Source organism: Peromyscus eremicus, chromosome 20, assembly GCF_949786415.1.
Source record: "Peromyscus eremicus chromosome 20, PerEre_H2_v1, whole genome shotgun sequence".
NCBI lineage: Eukaryota > Metazoa > Chordata > Mammalia > Rodentia > Cricetidae > Peromyscus > Peromyscus eremicus.
In genome coordinates this window covers 45,151,753-45,170,280 of record NC_081436.1, presented here as the reverse complement: position 1 = coordinate 45,170,280, position 18,528 = coordinate 45,151,753, and the positions used below count along the sequence as shown (strand labels likewise).

The following is an 18,528-nucleotide window of genomic DNA, read 5'->3' as shown; positions in this document are numbered from 1 at the left end:
TTAAAGTACTGTCCTAATTTATGCCCTTATGCAGGGTACCATTGCCTTGTGTTTTCTCTATCTTATCTGTAAAGACATGCCCAAGGGTTTGTCTCAGGGGCTGGCAAATCCTAGCTCATCAGTCAAATCCACTGGGTGTCAAGACATTTTTATTGTAACACAGACATATCTATTATCTACAGCTGTTTCATACAGCTTCCAAGTATAACTGTTATAACAAAGATCTTAGAGACCACAAAATCCAAAGTATTTGCCATCAGGCTCTTTGCAGAAAGAAATTACCATTCCCACTTTAGTCTTTCACACCTACAAAAAGCCAACCAGGTGGTTTCTTTGTTTGTTTGTTTTTGTAAAGAAAAGGTACAGTCTTTTTGTAAGACTAACAGTGTCAATTATCACCATATTAAAATGAATTATATGGTCAGCTTTTAAAATAATAGGTTATATTTATTACTGAGTGTGATAAGCTTTCAATATTAGTAAATATTAGAGAAATGGTGTTTCCTATATTTAGACTATCTACTGAAGCCACTTTCCCTGGGGTATGGTTGAATCTCTTTGAATATGTACAGCATTTGCAGTCCATAAAAAGGCTCCTTTATTCACTTATTCTATGGTGCTATTGAACAAAACTTGAGTTACTTAAATGTCGTTATGGGTAGTCTGTTAGGAGAAAACAACCCAAGCAGCTGGAAACTCATAGAGTCAGGTATTTGTTTGAAGCAGTGGGCTCCCCCCACCCCAAGAGAAAGTTGTCCATGGTATATTTTAAAGTGAAAATGTAGTCAGGTGAACATGTAGGATTTATAGTTAAGGTCTTAGTTATCATTCAAAAACCAAAAGTCATACGTAGGCACATATATGTACACATACTTATGCACAGATAGGTACACATCCAAACAAAATAATCCAGAACAGTGTGCTCATTTTTAAACATGATTGTCTTTGAGTAGAGAGAGATAAAAAATGATTATGTTTCCTCTTTTTTCCTCTATTCTTTTCCCACAGGAAACACGTTTACACATTACTATTTTGTGTTTGGTGAACTCTTGAATAGACATGCTTATCAGCACTGGAATACGTGATACCAATTAGAAACTATCTATGGGATTCTCTAAATAACCCGGACCGTTCACTCCCTGTTCCTCATGCAATCAGACATCCCCTCAGATAAACTACAGCCTACTCCCGAAACAAGTTCTGTTGTAGCAACAGCCAACATCCTGTTCAGTCTGCTGATGTGAGGCTCCTGCATCCTCTGTATTAGATCAGGAAGCCATTTGGGGTGGGCTTTCCCCCACTCCTTTTTAAATCTATTCTAAAAATACATCTAGCCACATAAATAGAAATGATGGAAGACAACAACAAAAAATATGTGGCCATCATCCTTCTGAGGTCTGGGAACTGTGGTCTGGAAGCTGAGCACGAAGGTTCTGTTTGCTAAAGTATCTGGCACATGCAGTAAAGGTGGAGACTGGATGGTAAAGCGATTAGCTGGCTGAGAAAGTCCGTCTCGGGTTTCAGGAGTTCCGTGGCCTCACCAGATCATGTTGGGAGTGGCTTGTGGAAAGTGAAACACATTAGATCTTCAATTTACCCTCCATCTCAGGGCAGAGAGTTGCAGAAAAAGTAAAAACCTAGAAGTTCCTCCCAGGAGCAAAGGGGTTAATATTTCAGTACCCAGCAAACTATGAGAGTGGCCCTGATGCCACACATGTTTGCCACTGTGTGATGCAGTGATCTGGTTTCACTAAACATGGTAGGATGGGAATATTAGAGGCAGACAGACTCAGGCATCTGTATTTTCAGCCGTGTACCTTCACAGCTGTTGGATCTGGGTAACATGACCCTATCAGAGACTACATCTTCTCTTCTACATATAAGAGAACACTAGCAGCATTAATGTGACTTTTGCTGTTGTTAGTAATAATGTCTCTATCAAGTAGTGTGGTACTCAATATGGAAATAATACAGGTCAGCTACTAATATAAATGTGCAATACAGTGCAAACACAAGCCACATGATATAAACCAAAATCAGTGCTTTTAACACTGGTTATAATCATCATTTTTTAATTTGCCTGGCTTTTTAAACACTGAATCAGTGGCAGGTCTTGAAAAAATTAGACTGGAGTCTTCCAGGGATGAAATAGGAAGACTGAGCCATACCCTATTTCTGGCTAGTTATTCCAACAATCTCTTTTTTTCCCCCAACTTTTAAAATTAGCTCTTGGGCAAATTAACAGTAAATAAAAAGGAAAACAGTCTTTATTCTGTTTGTTTCAGATCCAGTTGTGAGCAAGGCTGAGTTTTAAACTTCCCCTTTCATGGGATGCTAGCAGTTGACCTACTGAAAAGTGTTCTCATTCTGAAGATGTCTACTTCAATGTATTGATTTTTCCATGTCTTGGAGTCCGATCAATATACTTAACACGTACGATTGCAGTGCCTCTGTACACCCACCCACTGAAGTTTATTCTAAGTTGCTGGTCATGTCCTGTGGTTGCCTGTGTACAGGGAGGAGGCTTTGTCTTGTGGTTGCCCGTTGAATTTTTGGGTTGTTATGAAAGTCTGTGTATAAGTGTTGATAAAGATTTGCAAAGAAGGAAACTGAAACAGGCTAAGAGGCGGTTAGAATCAAGTATCTGCCTTGGGTTTAGAGCTGCACATTATGTCTAGGCGTGGCTCAGCAACCGCTCGATGGCTCTATGCTGCTACATGGTCGCTGTGACCTGACCCAGCTCCTTGTGAATTTGGATTCTGTTGTCGTTTCGGGGGAACAGACTGCCTGAGTATTTGAGTCAAAACAATCACATGGTTCTTCCTAAGTTTTTACTTTATAAACCTCTAGACATCAGGGTTTATGAAGAAAGTGTTCGCCTTAAAACTTTCTATCGCAGATCATTTTAATTGTTAAGTACTAAGAAACCTCGGGTAGCAAGGCCAGCTATCCATACCAAATACAGATTATTTCATTTCTAAGTCTAATAACTCTCTCTTCTCTCCTCTCTTCCTTGCTCTCCCTTCTTTTCTTCCTCCCTTCCTTACTTCTTTCTTTCCTCTTTGCTGACCGTCCATTCTTTACTCTGTAATTTATTCATTCATCAGCATATGTTTCATAAAAACAGAAACCAGCTCCTAAAACAATCTTATACATATCATGGGGCTCATTTAAAGAAATGAATACATAACATCCCATTGCTCACATGGTCACTTTGTTCTTACTTTTCAGTAATGATGTGGCAGAATGTTACTCTATATTATTAATATGAAAAGTATTGTTGTTTGAAAGTAAATTATTTTTATAAGTCCTATTCCATGGGGACAGTATTATAATATATTACTTTGTTTTTTTGAGACAGAATCTTACTAGAAAGCCATGGCCCGCTTTCAACTCACTGTGAAAATCAGACTGCCCTTGAACTCATGGCGATCCTCTTGCCTCTGCTTTGTGGGATGTTGACTAATGCAGTGGTAAGATTAACACACACGTGCATCACAGCTTTATTGGAGGCTACAGTGGAAGAGGCTGCGAGTGACTGATGGTGACCCTAGTGGCTAACCTGTTAACATCCGCTGTGGAGGAGAAGATGAGATCGGTGTGAGGCTACAGAGGAGGAAGCCCTGTGTTGTCTGAGAAGAAATAAACAACAGGGCTAGGTCAAGGCTACAGACCTGACTTGGAGGCCTGAAGACTAAGCAAGAGCTTGCCTTAGGGAAATGAGGACCAAGGCAGGGAGGTAGCTTCAAGGAGGAAATATACCTAGGCATGGTGAAGAAGTCTTAGATGGATGGAACAGAAGGGTTGAGGGGGACATGGAAATCAAGGAATACTTAGAAGATGAACTGCAGTCACTTGATACAGATAGAATGGTCAAAGGATGGCCCAGCATTCTAGCTCTAGTAACTAAGTGATTTTGTTTTCTATCATCTTCCAATTTTTAATTCACTGGATTAATGCCTTTGGAGAATGAGAGTTTGCCAAGAGAAAGAGGCTGTAAATGCTATAAGCCATGGTCTGGCTTTCGCCATCTTTCCCACGCCTTCTCCAAAGTTACGCTTCTATAAAAGAACTCCGAGCTCTCCCACCAGGCACCTGCTTACCTTCCTTTCCAGTCTCTTTGCATAGCATCTCCATCCACCACTTCATATCCCACCTCGTTTACACTTCAACCCTTCACAGCACCAGGGATCACTTCCCTTCTGACACTTCTCATGATACCCGGGGCCCTTTCCTGCATCATTCCCCAATGCACTCTGCAGTAGCGTTTTCAACCTCAGATACTTAGAGTCAGGGGAGCAGATACAAAAGAGCTTGTGAGTGAGTAAATGTGTCTTGAAAGCATGGTGGGAGGTGGGGCTAGCTGCAGGCGGAAAGCATCATCTAAATGACTTCTCAGTCTTGGGTGTGTGGTCCAGTGGGAGCTAGAGAACCAACAGATTTGAGCTATTCAAAAAGATTCCAATTCTAAGGTAGGTGTGTGTGTGCGCGTGCACGCGCGTGTGTATGTATGTGTGTGTAATTATGAGTGTACATGTGTATGCATATAATCTCCCAAAATATTCCCTCAAAATAACATCTTTAAAAAGATTTATTTTTCATTTTGTGTGTATGGGGGAGGGGAGGGGTATGGGCAGATGTGCGTATATGCTGGTGCCAGGGGAGGTCAGAAGTGAACATTGAATGACCAGGAGTAAAGTTATAGGTAGCTATGAGCCATCCCTCTCCAGTCCTTTAAAAATTCAAACAAACCAAAAAAACATAAAAACAACAACAACAAAAAAAACCCTCTGAGGAAGCCACCACAAAAATGCTAGGTTATATAACCTAACCTCTGCTCTATAGATTGCATCTTTCTGTTTACACTTGTCCCATGTCACCTAATCATTTCCTACGCCTATTGTCCCATGTCTTTATGGCAGCTCCTTGAAGGGAAGTCTTAGGGACTGTCCACCACTCCACTGTATTTTATAGCAACACCCTAAAACCTTCATATCACCAGGAGTGAGCCCAAGGTCCATCACATAGCAAGAGCACCACGAAGATTCCAAATTCATGCACTTATCCAAGTAATTATTCAATGGAGCTAGATTATGCATGCCTACAAAGTGAAATAATTCGATGGGCTCCTCAGAGCATCACACATAACACCTGGCTTGCTTGAAATTCCTTCCCTAGTGATTTATTTGTCAAGACAGTTTTTCTAGGTGTTGCATAACTCAGATAACACACAAAATGCTAATCAACCATTCATCAAAAATGGAATTTTGTATTTACTTCTAAATTTTTGTTCTCAGATGCAGACCACTTTGCTCCAACTTGCAAAAATGCTGCCAGTACAATTTGTAAAATGGTCTCTGACTCTCTGAAGGGAGATGCTTGTAGAAAGGGAAATTGCTTATAAAATAATTGAATACACTGGGGTGTATCTGGCCTTCTGTTTAAATGGAATTGACTAAGTAAGGGTCACGGATGCTCCTTTGTTCAGGGAAAGATGCTAAAACTTAAGGCGGAGAAGAGGAAAGGACCGTTCCCATCTGTCATGAGATGTCAGGTGGAAAATGAAAGGCAGGCTTCCATCTTCCGAGCAGAACCAGGTTTATGCATGAACAAAGGGAATTCTGATTTAAGTATGGGAAGGGCTCCTGGAGAATATAAATGAACCCTTCATCCTGGAATCATTGCTCCAATATGCTACAACTCAGGTGTTGAAAACTTACAGAATCAGCCTACAGTTTAAATATGACAACAGGTTCCTAAGGAGTGGAATCTATGATTCCTGGATTTCATCGAATTATCCACCTATTATTGCCAAGAGAACAAGTTGGCCAGGAAGAGTCATAGTATATAATGGAGAAGTTTCAATAAGGCAAGATAATACAGGGAGGTTTCATGTGTCAGCAAAAGGACAAGTAAAGGGGTTCAGTTATACCAAGGAGGAAATACATGTGCGTGTGTGTGTGTGTGTGTGTGTGTGTGTGTGTGTGTGTGTGTGTTGGAAGGGTCTAGTGTGGGAACAATAACAACAACAAAAACTCTAAAGTTCAATGAATTCATCTAGGCCAAGAATGTGTTGTTCACATTAAGTCGGCATCTAGGGAACTATGCAGAGGTGTTATGTAGTAATGGATGGGTTTATGACATGGTAACTGGGTACAGGAGGTCATTTTACACAGGAGGCTTTTTATAAAGCCTCTGGAGCCATTTTTCCTGTGCCTGTTTCTACTTCTTTTTCTTGCAGCAGATTCTGATATCCTTATGACTTAGAATTTCCCAGATACAGTGTATGTGCAAGAAGCCTGTCTCTATGATAATGCCTGCACCTGTCATGGTGACAGCATTGGTTGGCATTGGGAGAAAACGTCTGGTCTTACAGCTGGCCCCAATTTTATCTTTACCTTTACACATTTGTCTCATGATTCAAGGCTTCTTTCCAATTAACTATTATATAAAGGAGAAGAAACAAAACCAATTCCCAGCTAGCAACTACATCAGCTGCTAGTTATATCACCCGGAGCCACCTCTTTAACCTCTAAAGCGCCCATTTCTTTTTTCATAAAACGGAAATAATAATAATAGAAGGACTAAGAGAAAAAAACTCAGAGGTGTAGTGTCTGCACTCAATGGATACTCAATAAACATCAGACATTGTAGCTAGGTAGCTTCTCCAAGCCATTCTTCTTCACTCACCTTGTTATTGCTCAGAGCAGCCATAATGGTGCAACTTTGCACATACCCCAATGAATTAAACATGACATAGGCAATCTTGGTATTGCAGCCTGTCACCAGTTGTTGGTACCCATAAACCTCCCTTCCAAACTGATTTATCTCATTAAAAGTAACATACATAGTAAGAAGGAGAGACAATCAAATTGGAACAGATAATTAGCAGAAGGCAAGACTAGAAGAAGGGAACAGGTTAAAATGGTTCATTAGACCTAACGATAATGAGAAAACCAAATTGATTTTGGTTCAAGCACCTTGGCTAGGTTAAAGCTTTCAGAATAACTGGAGTTAGTTCATTAACACACACACACACACACACACACACACACACACACACACAGAGAGAGAGAGAGAGAGAGAGAGAGAGAGAGAGAGAGAGAGGTGTATATATGATGTGTTTATATATGTTTGCATGTATGTAATCTGTATATTTTTTCTGCACATGATTACATACATATAAATTTAAAAGTGCCATCTTTATACATATTACTATTACTTTCCTCTCTGATAAATTGAAAGTACCCTGACCATTTTTATAAGAGTTGTTGTTAACATAGTAAAAGAAATAAAATAATACGTTCCTTTCCAAAAATCATTTTTAGGGTTACTGAGTCCTATCACACATAGGTGTTTCAGAGGCCATCACTCACACCACATTTGGGCCATTGGTGGATATGAGAATTGAAGGTTCCTGTAGAACCTAGAGGAATCACGTATAATTCCCTTCTGAGATCTACCTCCTATATATCAAAAGAGAAACAGTCCATACGGCAAACTAGCTGCGCCATATACTCGGTTCCTTGCCGCCTTTAAAGGGCAGCTTGGCACCCGAGCTTAGTTCTTCCGGTGGAACTAAACAGCTTTACACCGCTTTGGTTCCCACACATTCCCATCCCTTCTCTTACTGACTCCACTTCCGCTTTCAGTCCCGCCCTTCTGTTGAGCAGAGCCACCATCAGCTGCCGTCTAACAACTCAGTGTGCCTAACTTTGTCACACACCTAAAGAGGGAGTTCCTTGAAGGCAGAAAGTGAGCCTCCTTCTGTCAGTGGGAGGCTTGTCCCTGTAAACCGCTGCATACACCCCTAGAGCTGTGAAGAGTAAGTGAGGCGGAGTAGCAGCAGATAAAGGGAGAGCGTCAGGATGGGTCTAGCGGACGTAGGTGGGTGGATCAGAACAAACAGCAGACAGATTTGAGAAACAAGAGCTGTTATAGGAGAGGAACTTCAGCCATGAAATGAGTCACTGCCCAACATTTTAACCATGACAACCCATGAGTCTCACTTTATACAAAAACAATGTACCTAAAAATTTGAGGATACTATTAATTTTTATAAATAAAATTGAAATATCAAAACCTAGGGGAAATCTATAGGAAAGCTAAGGGAACTCTGTAATTTATCTTGTAAGAGAAAACATATTTATACCAATTTATCCCAGGGGCCTATACTTTGGAGCATAATGCTTACTAGAAGCAGGCTATGTAAAACTCAAATTTGTAAATGGACATACCTGAAAGAATTTCCCTAAAGCCTTTTATGTTTAACCTGCTTACAGTGATTAAGGCCATATTTGAAATTTTAAATGAATAAATGATAAAAGAGTATGAGTCCTATGGTCTTACAGGAGCAGTCAAAGGCTTAGTCTGAGGTTGAGGTTATTAATCTTGTTAAGTGTCAACTTTTGTTTTTAAATTTTCAAGACAGGGTTTCTCTGTGTAATAACCCTGGCTGTCCTGGTACCCACTTCGTAGAACAGGCTGGTCTCCAACTCAGAGATCCACCTGCCTCTCCTCCTGAGTGCTCGGCTTAAAGACGTATGCCACCACCCCTGGCTAAGAGTCAATTCTCTTATCCCTAAAGTAGAAATAATGATTGTTCCAAAATTATAAAGTAACTGGAAGATTAAGTGACTTTAAGCATATAAAGCACAGATGTAGAAGTGTGAGATTAAATGACCTTATGCATATAAAGCACAGATGTAGAAGTGTGAGATTAAACGACCTTGTGCATATAAAACACAGATGTAGAAGTATGTATGAAGATGAAAGGCTGAAGAGGAGGTGAGGCTTGCCATGGTGCTTTGGAGAACAGTTGAGTAAACAGCCTGGAAATGTTATTAACTATATCATCTGTGGCTGGGCAAAGACAACACCATATGAATAGGGTATGGATGGCTTGAGTGGACATTAAGCATTCCTTCCCTTTCCCAATATTAGGCCAGATAATTGCATTGTTTAATATATTATGGACTGTAGAATTGCAAATGAAGGGAAACACATGAGGAGCAAGATTATTATAAGTCAGCGGGAATTAAAGGGAAAAAAAAGTGACACAATTTTGTTGGACACAGTTTTGATTTGCACGTGGAGGAAGCTGGCCTAAAAACAGATGCTCTAGAAAAACACAAGTCATGATTAGGTCTGAGTGTCAAGTCTGGTTCCCAGCTGCCTAGTCTGGTCAATGGCCTTGAGCAGACTTGATAATGTCTTGTGGAAAAATGTTTATCCTGTTCTGTGATGGGTGGGGAGATACAAAGAGAGAGACAGGACAGAAACACACAGAGAGACATGAAGAGAGACAGGCAGACAGAAATAGACAAATGACAGAATGACAGAAACAGACAGACAGACAGATAGATATACCAGGAGAGGGAGGGAGGGGAGAGGGTGAGAGGGAAAGAGAAAGAAAGAGAGAGAGAGAGATCCTCCTAAAAGGTGATTTGTAGAGAAAGATAAAATAATGCCAGAATATCCCCAACCAAGAGCACTGTGTCCTAGGTGTGGTTTCAATTTCACAGTAGCATCATAAGACATTTGCTAACAGAACAGTAAGTGACGAGTGTTGAGTGTAATTTTAACAGAACTGACTTGGAGAGTTCAGAACAAGAGGGTGTGAGCCAGTGTGTGCTAGGCAGAGAATCTAAACTATAACTGCTGCGCTCTCCATGCTAGCATCTGAATGTTATGGTCATAAAAAGGAGGATGAGGAAGAGGAGGATTTGATCTAAAAGCTCATATACAGGACGTGTGGATTCAGCAGGAAAGGAGTATGTTCCATGAACAGGCAATCAACAAAGGAAACTCACTCAGGAGAGAGTGACTTTCTGGGTTGAAAGTCTTCAGTCACTAGATAATAATGAAATAAAAATAATAATAGCATACGTGGGGATGATGATAGCAGCCAGCATGCCAGATTCATTGTCCCACTTACAGTCCTTGATACCCCGGGAGGGTAGTAAACACAAGACTAGCATATGTTGAGCAATTACTATACCCCAGGTTCTGCAGCCATACCTTTACAGCTATAATTTTACTTAACCCTCACAACGAGCCTGGGAAGGGGTTTTACTTTAACAGCCACATTACAGATGAGGAATATAAAGTTGCTTTAATGGTAAATACTTCAAAAAGGTCACGTAGGTAGTAAACGATGGCACTGTAATCCATAGCCAAGACAATCTGGCTCCAAGCTGCTGCTCTTAAGAACAATGCTGTGTTACTTGTGAGGATTGTTGTCTTGTGAGAGATAACAACCTGAATTGTCTACATTAGGGATATTCTGGACAACATGGCTTTCCCTTTCCTGTTCCTCCAAATTAAGACGTTTCTGTCAATGACATGATTATGCTTAACACAGCCAAGTGCTATGCATTTTCTCTACCATCAACCTACTTTTTTTTCTATTCCCCTACTTTGCTTTAATTCTCAGTCTGGTGCTTAACACACCTGGTAGTCAAGCATTATGACAGGTATTTAGACACCGTTTTCTGCTAAAAAGCATTAGCTCTTTAACTGGGGCTACAAGGAAACTAAAGCAAAATAAAAAGCCTGGCATCCCTGCCTTTCTTTTGTAAGCCTCCTTTACTTTTGAGACAGTCACATGATTAGCACTGTTCATGGGCATATGAATATTCAAGGGGTGTCTGTCCCAAACCTATCTCCAACCCTACAAGGTCCTAGGTTGAGATCTCCTGCAATCAGCTATTACAATGTCCTGCTCCAGTACTAAACATCTCCAGTAAACCTAGGATCCCACTGGATTCCAGGAACAGCAGAGCCTCCCAGACCTATCACCCCACGATAAGCTCGCCAGGCAGTCAGGGGCAATCAGCTTATGGGAACCAGATCGTTCCCCTCAAGCAATAAAGACTTCTACCCACCTATCAGACCAGAACTGCAACTACACTTTGACCAAGACTTCTTAATTATGTATAGCCCTTGTTTCAGTTTTCCTCTATTTAAGTCCACAGTTCATATCAGTGTATTGAAAATGGATCCGGGGGTTTACGAGCCCCCCTCCCCACATCTTCTTCTCGGTGTGCCACACTGATTTCTACCTCCCACCATTACGATTCTCTGTACTTACTGTTCTGGGATAGGTAGCTGAGCCTTGCCTGCTGAGACTACCAGACCCCTGGCTTTTACTTTATAACAATATATTTCATTACCATATTGGATGATATGTTTGTTGTCTGTTTCTTAAACTTGTGTGTGAATTCCATAAGGCCAGGTCACTGGCTTGTTTATCTCTATATGCTCAGCGCCTACACCAAAAACTTTGTGTGATGGATGGAGAGGGGTGAATGAGTGGGTAATGTCTAAGACAGTGATAAAAGAGGGCAGATCGAAGCACCCATCGCGGGGAGACGTTCAAAACAGCCTATTCTCCCAGCAGCCCTGGGGAACTGTCGACCGATCAAACTGGGTGCTCAGCCGGTGAACAGGAGAGAGGGGAGTTAATACTGAAAAAGCAGACGACAACCAATACTGCTGAGTCCCAAATGCCAAGACATTTAGCCTGGGTAATAACATGAAAACTACCTGTCTTCAGACAATTGAAAGAGTTGAGCTAGACCTCCCTATGAAGCCCCAGGGTAGCATCATTTCCACCTTTAGGGCCTTTCATAGCTGATCTGGATGGAATTCACATTCGGCCCAACTCCCTGGCTTGGGATAATGGGGCTTTTATTTGCCTCAAGACAATTGGCTTAAACTCGGAGGTGGAAAACAAGCAGAGAGCAAGTGGTACATTTATAGTGGCCTAGGTGACAGGACTGACTGAACTCTAAGATGCGCTGGAAAAAGAAATTACAGCCTAAAGGCCCAGTTTCTTTTGCCTTAGTGGTCAAGCTACTTCTCAGGCTGGCTTTCTCGGCATAGGAGGAGTCTATTTTTTTCTGTGGCTAACAGGATGTACTAAGATGTCTGTAGCCACAGACCCCTTTCCTGTATGATGTCACTGAGAGAAAAGATAACAGTACTATAGTTAGTGTTTATTACTCATCTGCCTTGGGCTAGGCACAGTGCTTAACTCATCCCTAATCCTTTGAGCAATAGGGCAAAGGCTCGGTCAACTCCTTAAGGTGATACTTTGGTCAGTGAGAGAGAGACACATAGGAGTCAAAACACATCTGTCAGCTTCCCCAACCTGTTCTGGAGTGAAAGGACTGTATTCCTACATGAGGGTAGTGGGGACTGATCTGTAGCTTCCAGGATAGCTGAACCACGGTTAAGGGGATCTCCCTAGGTTGAAGCAGAGTTGAGATGGGATAGCCTGGGCCAAGGAGAGTAGAGGCAAGGAGAATCCAGAATGTCATTTAAGAGGGTCCTACTAGAAGCAAAACACAGAATGGATGGAAACCCGGAGACTGGCCACCCAGGGCAGGTGATTGTGGGAACAAGCTACATGAGCAGACATGCAGCTGCATTTAAATATCTGAAAGAGAGAATGGATTCACTTTCTGTTTCAAGAGAGAGCAAAACCAGCCGGGTAGCGGTGGTGCACATCTTTAATCCCAGCACTCAGGAGGCAGAGCCAGGCAGATCTCTGTGAGTTCGAGGCCAGCCTGGTCTACTGAGCGAGATCCAGGACAGTCACCAAAACTACATGGAGAAACGCTGTCTCAAAAAACCGAGAGGGAGAGAGAGAGAGAGAGAGAGAGAGAGAGAGAGAGAGAGAGAGAGAGAGAGAGAGAGCACAAAACCAGAAGGACAAGCACTTAATGTGAATTTGTGACCTCAATCTTCATCCCCCGCAGCGTGCCTCACGGTATCACTCATTCCCTTGGCTATATATTCTTCCAAAATCGGTCCCTCTGCTTTAAGGACGGCAGTCTAGCTTTCTAGCCATGGTGACCGTGTCCAAACAGATGAAAATGAAACTAATCTGATCTCCCCCCCCACACACACACACACAGCGGAAGATGGAAGCTGAAAGACCAAATTCCAAACCCTTCTGCCTCTGAAGCATGGATGTGTGAGCCTGAGATGCCGCTGGTAGCTGTGTTGTCCAGTAAGTGGAGTGGTCAGTCTGAGAGAATGATGGAAAAGATAAACAGGCAAAAATACAGAGAGGAGCAGAGATGGGAAGGGGAAGGAGAAAATAAGCCAGGGAGGGAGAGGAGTGAAAAGATTGATTTACAACATTCGATATTGTTCATATGGGTCCCTGGAGCTAAGCCTTCTCAAGTTTTGTCAAGAGAGCCAATAAAAAGTGTTGTTTTGCTTACCCAAGTCTGAGTTGGCTTCTGTCACTTGTAGCTGCAGGACCCTAGTGTGACACAGTAGCATTAGTACCTCCTAATGCACGTGGACTAAAGTGAAGACATGAGCTTTTCATCATTAGAGGTATTCTTAGGAAGGGTCTGGATGATGCTAATGTGACTAGATTTATTGAAGAGACCTTCACATTGTGTTGGGGGTGCTCCTCAAGCCTAAATTCTTGAGGGCCCACAAGACACAAAAGGCCATGTTCTTCACTCGTGCCTCAGTTACCTCTACACGGGTCATTTGCTTCCTTATTTCTCCAACTCTATTAACTCACAATGTGATCTGTTGATGGCTCACTTACAAGGCCTCCTGGGTGGATTTCACAACCACTCTCATTAAGAAAATAAGGCAGCAAGAGGGCATACCTTTTCCCCAAGCCAAACCACTGTATAATTAGTATACAATGAAAATTGCAATTTGGGGACATTGCCAAAAAAAACTCAAAGCCACTGTTCCATTATGAACCAAGCTAAACTTCATACTGTGTCCCCAAAGGAGCCCCAAAGGAGCTCTTTTTCTTCTTCAGTACTAAGGGTTGATCCCATGGTATTACAGGCAAGTGCTCTACTGCTGAGCTATCCCCAGTTTAGGAAAGTTCTTTAAAGAATAAGAAAATCCACATCATGTATCTGCTTGTTGGTTCCCACCCTACCATAAAATCCCATCATAAAGCCTCCTCAGTTTCAACTCTAGATGACGAAGAATTTCTGACATCTTCCAGTGATGTACACAATAGGGATCAAAAGAGTGTACTTAGAGGTCACAGCTGATATTTCTAAAGCTTTGGTTTTTCTTGGAGTTCGCACTAGACATGTTTAGGAGACTCACATGAGCTAAGCAGTTTATGTGTTTAGCATATATATATATATTACATACATAATATATATTACATATAATATTCAAAGCAGGCATCAGACTTCCCAGAGCAGCTAAACAGCATCATCAGAGCATCATCATCAACCAACTCAGAAACACGCAAGCATTTCTGCCAAGGTACAAATCTTTTAGGTGTGCTCCACTGTCATTAATTATCACCAGCATCAGGCTGATGAGTAGTTTCTTCAGAAACTTTTCAAGTTAATGAACCTCCTTCCTCTCCCAAAAAGAAGACTTCTAGGTTAACTTAAGTGTCGAACATCACAGTGAATGCAGCCTGCATCTTTGAAAGTGGCTTTGGAATCCGAAGGCATTCACAGTGCTCTCTTGATGCCCATAAGGGCTGGAAAGACAACAGCTTAGTCAGAAAGTACAGCACTCCACTATCCCTCCCCTGTGTCGCTCCACAGAAGATCCAGCGCTTGGCCTATCACCAAGTGCTTACTGTTCTACAAACAGGCTGAGCTGTAACGACTCTGGGCCAATAGTAACTCTGCCATCTTTCATTCTGAACTAGTTCTGTAAATGCTTATTGGGTTGACCCTTCAACGTGCCTCACAAACCTAGAAGCTGCTGGAGGATACACCGTATCTTCACTCATCTCTAAAAGTGAAGAGTCTCTTCAGCATCTAATAGTGCTCAACAACCTTGATGTTTAGCTTTGTGTCAAGAGTTTTAGCCTCAACCCGCGTCTAGAGTGTACTAAACCAGAGGTTGGCAAACTTTCTACATAGAGTCAGATGTTAAATATTTTAGGGTTTACTAGCCATTTCATATAAGCAATTTGTACACAGACTCTAGCAGTGAGTGAATGACAATTGTGTACGTGGATACTGAAGTTTGAATTTGGCGTAATTCTGTGTCATAAAATTATTATTTTTCATCAATTTAATAAGGCAAAAAAGCCATTTGTTGCTCTCAAGCCATACAAATATAGGTGGAGGACGCTAGTTTTCGGTTTCCTGTGTGAAGAACTTACACATCATCCCTCTTATTCTTTCAGGACAGAAACTGAAAACTGAGTATCACCAACTGCTGGGTTCACCAGAGGAGAAAAACAACATCGAACCACGGGTCAGATCACTCATATCTCATCAGTGTGGGTGGAGTTCAGAAACTCCTCTGGCACCCACAGAACCGTCTTCTGGGAGCCCACATATCTGCCTGCCTTCAACAAGACTCCTCTAAAATTTGCAGCAGAGTCGGGAAGGGAAGTCACCATTGTTAAAGGCACCCAATGTTTTCTGTTCTTAGCCTAGCTTGTCTTTAACAGAAACAATTTTATCCTAGCTTACCCTCCTGAGCTTTATAAGAACCAGACTGTGGGAGCAAGGACACTACCAACTCAGCCTCACTACCCTTCCTCTATCAACTAGGGTGAAGAATACCTTGGAATAGACTGGAAGACTTTCATAAGTTGAGAGTATTAATATGTACATTTCACCTATAACACTTTCATGGTAAATAGAAAGACACATGGGAAATATGACGGTTATTCTTGATTGTCACCTTGATGGAATTTAGAATTAGTCACCATGGAAACAAACCTCTGAGCAGGTACATGAAGGAGTTTCTAGACTGGATGAAGTGACTTGAGAAGTCCCACCTTAAATGTGGGGGTTACGGCCTGGATTAAAGGAATGAGGACTGGCTATGGGCATTCATCTTGCTTGGTTTCATGACTGAGGTGGAAGTGTGACCAGCCTCCTGCCATCCTGCCTTCCCTGCCCTGATGGACTATGACTTCAAACTGTGAGCCAAGGGAACCCTTCCCTTCCTAAGTTCCCTTTGTCAGACACTCTGTCACGACAAGAGAAAGAAATAATCCAAAAAATACATTTAAGTATTTAAGGAAGATCATTTCCTTAAACCATGAAGAACAACCACAGAATGTTAATTAAGTGAGCAGAAAAATGAGTGAAGACTGTAAACTCGTCATCAAAATGCTCTCGCATCTGTACTGAAGCAGACTTGCCACAAATGGGGCTTATAAGTAGGATTTTGGGGTGCTTCTGATCTACCCCTGTTCCTTCACAGAGTAGCACTGTAGCAGAATTCTGGTGAGTAGCAGATTACAGCTGAAAAGAACTTCAGGGCTCAGTTCTTATGTGTAAGATAGTCTCTCAGGGGAATCCAAGACAATGGAGAAGACAAAATCAAGGACAAATGGAGAAATTTAGCTTCTCACACCTACGGTTATGACAGGCAATAACACAGCCCAACTCACAGGTAGAGAAGTGAGACAGGGGTGGTGGCTTAGAATTGCTGCCTGCCTGACAGTTAACTGACCTTGGTCCTTACACTCCGAGTTGTTTCAACACCATCACAATTGTCCCAACTGGATCCCAGCAGCACCAGCATTCCATTTCTGTCCCCACAGTAGCAAATAGGAAACTATATTTCATACAAGATGATGGCTACAAGACGTGATCTACAGAGGGAAGATAGGGCCTGGATTTAAAAAGGAAACAAAACATAGAACACATTATGTATGTGTGTGTGTGTGTGTGAGGGGTATGTGTGTGTAGGTACACACACACACACACACACACACACACACACACACACACATGCATGTGTGGGGGTCAGAGACAAACCTAGGGTTTCATTTCTCAGGCGCTGCCTACCTTGTTTTTTAGGATAGATATTCTCACTGGCCTGGGACTAGCCAATTAGGCTATGCTAGTTGGCCATGAGGCCTAGAGTTCTGCCTGTCTCCACCTTCCTAGTGCTGGGATTAGAGTCATGTACCACCAAGCTCACGTGGGCTCTGGAGCCAGAACTCAGATCCTCTTACTTGAACAGCAAGCGTTTTACTGACTGAACTATCCCTGCAACCTGTGAACATTTTCTCTAATAGTCGAACATATCAGTATAATTGAAGAGGCCTTTTCTAGACTCTTCCATGTCCATAGGGTGGCAATCATAAGGTAGTACAAACCTGGCTTTTCCAAGTCACCTTCCCAGACGCCTTCCCCCCACTGCTCTGGGTTGTTATGACTGCAGTTTTGAACAGGTACAGGATGCTCAATGGAGCAGCCAGAGACCTGCAATAAGAGGCTTTCATTTGATCAAAATAGTAACTCAGATCACGAATCACATCAAGGCTGGCTTCCAGCAATCCATGTACTTTTAGCTCATGGGTTGCTGGTTCTCAATAAAAGTATAGCCACTGGAAACGATTTCGACATGATCCTTTACCAAAAATATCTCTGATGCATTTTCAAAAAACAACCTGTTTCCCTCAACTTCTCAGACGCTTCCTACTGCCGGGGAAACAACACCCATGTTTAAAAGCCGCCAAGACGATGAATCCCAAAGAACAGAACTTGAGTACTCTGTGTGCCCTGCATGACTTTATAGGTTCAAAACTCGATTTTGAGAGGTACATAAAGGAGCACTCAGAGAGCAGAGGTTGGCCCGGGACATGAGAACAGGAGCTGCCTTGGGGACACAGCATTTCTGTGAATGTCCTTCCTGTCACCACAGCTCTATTCGCTGACAAAAGCCCTGCTGTTTCCAACCAATGGCAGGTCCAGCACAATGCACTTCACCAGGGCGGCAGTTCTGCAAAGCAGGCAAAACAATTACTGGGATGGAACCGGGCAGGAAACCCACTTCCTTTATCCTTGGCATCGAGATGAAAAGAGGGACGGGCGGACGGTGAAAGGCCGGGCATTCGGGCTGATCCATGCTGTCACCTCTTGTTACCTGCATGAAAGAAGGGGATTGTTTGGGTTTGAGGTCTGGACAGGCATCTTGATTTTCCAAACCAGCTGCTGTTCATCCACAGGCTCGTGGCTGGCCGGAGCCACCTGCCATATGTTCCCCTTTATTCCCTGGTTCGGATCACGATGTATACGGCTTTTAGCTTGATTGCCTCCGATGATTTCATTAACGGTTCTCTCTGTGCTCTGCTACAATCCAAGCTGCGGCCTTTGGGAAGAGATGCCTTGCTGAGTTTTCTTTGTTTATACACCACAACCTGGCATGTGTGCGGTACATGGGTGAGCACTCATGCTTGATGGAAACAAAACATCAAGCAATAGGATTTTATCTTAATAGGATAATAACAAAGACTGATAACATATATTGAGTAATCCTTTACTAAAAACACTACGTAGAATATTTAAACTTTGAAGAATGCTTAACAACAATCTTAATGTATAGGATTAATATTAATAACAGTATTAATAGATGAGAAGACTGAGGGGTCATCAGTCCACAGGTAAGTTCATAGGTGGGACTGAACCAATCTCTGAAGCTCCATCTCTCCCCATAATACGGAATCACGTCAGCAGTTTTTGTTTTCTAGCATAAACAATGGGATTACCAGCAAGCTCCTTCTGATATTTAGACATTATGAGACTGCCATAA

At 42.2% G+C, this 18,528-nt stretch overlaps 1 protein-coding gene and 1 long non-coding RNA gene across 2 annotated transcripts in view; one reads left to right on the top strand and one right to left on the bottom strand.

The window, feature by feature from the left end:
- The window catches only part of Sntb1 (syntrophin beta 1), a 250,803-nt gene that overhangs the window by 193,398 nt on the left and 38,877 nt on the right, over window positions 1–18,528 (bottom strand). The gene's annotated exons all lie outside the window — the stretch shown is intronic.
- LOC131896617 (uncharacterized) lies at window positions 15,698–18,027 on the top strand. The gene is made up of 2 exons (XR_009375471.1): window positions 15,698–16,211; window positions 17,408–18,027. It is a non-coding gene; the product is annotated as an uncharacterized LOC131896617 (long non-coding RNA).